Source organism: Tachypleus tridentatus, chromosome 1 (genome assembly GCF_004210375.1).
Source record: "Tachypleus tridentatus isolate NWPU-2018 chromosome 1, ASM421037v1, whole genome shotgun sequence".
In the NCBI taxonomy this organism is placed as follows: Eukaryota; Metazoa; Arthropoda; class Merostomata; order Xiphosura; family Limulidae; genus Tachypleus; species Tachypleus tridentatus.
Window position 1 is genome coordinate 68101378 of NC_134825.1, and position 2417 is coordinate 68103794.

At 34.2% G+C, this 2417-nt stretch overlaps 1 non-coding gene across 1 annotated transcript; it reads right to left on the reverse strand.

Annotated features, from left to right (window-relative positions):
- Window positions 1-1942: 1942 nt before the first annotated feature.
- Window positions 1943-2014, reverse strand: TRNAT-CGU (transfer RNA threonine (anticodon CGU)). Its single transcript has one exon. It is a non-coding gene; the product is annotated as a tRNA-Thr (tRNA).
- Between the last annotated feature and the right edge of the window lie 403 nt (window positions 2015-2417).

The window sequence follows — 2417 nt, forward strand, 5'->3', positions numbered from 1 at the left end:
ATGTAGTTTACTCGCCAAAAAAAAAAACAAAATTTTACGGGAACATCAGTTTTTTGACACGTTCTGAACTGTACGATCACTTTCTGCTCTTCCTATTTTGGTTATTTCTTTATAAACAATTTATTTGTCGTTTAATTTACATACAAGTTTATGTAAATGTGTGTTAGTATAATGTTTATAACACATCATACATCTATTAGCCTAATCATAATACTTTTTTTTAAGTTATGAGCAAAGACTACTCGGGACGCAGGTGTACAAACACTTTCTGTCGTAACGGTGACTATTTTTTTTTCTTGTTTTTCGTTTTCTCCTTATATTAATATCTTTATCATCATCAAAAGATGATAACTGTGTTTTAACTACATTACATATGACCATGAATGGGGTATTATTAACTCCATTTGAAATTACATCTGATTTCTGGCCACCTAATGAACTAGATTTACTTAGCTTGTTTTTCAGGCCACTTTAAGGGCGTGCGTCTTGGTTTTAGACGTCATGTTCTTTTTTGTTCTAAGCGGTTGTCGCCATCGCTCCAGGTTAGGCGACCCGCACTTTCGTCGTCCAGGTGAAGTCTTAGGCTTCCTCGCGTTTAACAGTTTCTCTAACTTATATGAGTATTTCTTAGTGCTCTTTCGCCCACATAAGTGTAGATATCTCACTCAGAAGGAAGGTTAAAGTGTTTTTTTTTTTCCTGTATGTTCAGTAGCTTTTCTCCATTCTTCTTGCTTATTCTCACTGAAGGTCTCCTGATCTCATTGTTTAGAATTGTTTGTTTGTTTTGAATTTCGCGCAAAGCCACATACGGATACCTGCGCTAGCCGACATTAATTTAGCAGTGAAAGACTAGATGAAAGGCAACTAGTCTTTACCAACCACCGCCAACTCTTGGGCTACTCTTTTACCAATGAATAGTGGGATTAACCTATCACATTATAACAGCCCTACTATCGAAAGAGCGAGCATGTTTGAACACGAAACCTCACATTACGATTCGAGAGTATTAACCACCTGACCACGCCTCTGAAAGTGTTCTTCTTCAAAACGAAATAAAACAAAAAATTAACAGTAGCAAATTGTTTTTATTCATTGCTTTTCAAATTTATATGTCTTAAGGTGTTATAGCCTTCAGAGTACATAATCATTTCAGTGATTCATTGCATGAGCACATTTTTTACTGATGTCACAACAGTACAAATTGCAACGCTAAGTGTCCTTTATGTGACATTTTAGTTTCTAATGATTGGCTGGTAGACAACACATTAGTGTACAGTTGTACGAGTGGTAAGAACAGGTGACCTCTTCAGGCAGTCTTTGGTCTCTGTTCGTAGAGTTTGTCCTGTTCTTTTATCCACGCGTAACCGGAATAAAAGTTTTCGGCAAGAAAAGAAGTCGGTTCTAATATGCCTCAGAATATGAATTATCTTTATAGACATTCCGATCTGAGAGCGATAATTAACATAAAATTATTAAAAAATAAATAAATAATGAAAATAAGAAAAACGGTGAATCCAAATATTGTATTTTCCAGCCTAAAACTAGGTGCTCTAAGAAAGTAAAGAAACAAGGCTGGAAGTGGTGTCTACATCATGTTTTCGAACCAGAAATTTCTATTTTTACTCCATGTCTTAGGTATTTGTCAAGTTTAGTAAAGTCAAACTCGGGATTTATATTAATATAAGATTTTGGTAACACATATGTCAAAAACAGGCTTATTCTAAAAGCAGTTTCGAAAATATTGATTTCCACAAGCTGTGTAACATTAATAGAAGCATGGAAAACGCAGTTTAATTTTTTTAAACAAAGATGTCTATTTTAATGAAAATTTAAAATACGTGAAGAATGATGTATCGCCATCTTTATCCTAAAGTAATTTCATATGAATTTGTTCAACTGGATATGATAAAAGTATAAGCATTCATCAAGTTGAAGGTGTGCAAGCCACCAGTGAGGTTCGAACTCACGACCCCTGGTTTACGAAACCAGTGCTCTACCTCTGAGCTATGATGGCTCGTTGCTTTATTTGAAAAACGTATAATTTCGTTAAGAAACTATACAGTATGTTTAATATCAACTTATCGTTCAAAATATTAATATAGCATTGTTAAAACAATCACACGTAAAAAATATAATATTAAGAACATCTCTTCGACAACATTTTCAACGGTAAGGTATTGTGCTGTTTCCTCCTCTGTTCAGGTATATAATCTGTATATTAATCGCGGAGAGGTGTTCAGGACTATCTATATGCAATACCTATCGAGTTCACATAATAAATCATTTTTTCTCCACATTTTATCGAAATATTTTATTGTAGTATGTAGGGGTCTATCTACTATTGTTTGTGGGTTTGAATATTTATGCATAAACTTTGAAGAAGTGGTTTTTGGGCACTCTACATGCTGTCGAAAGTA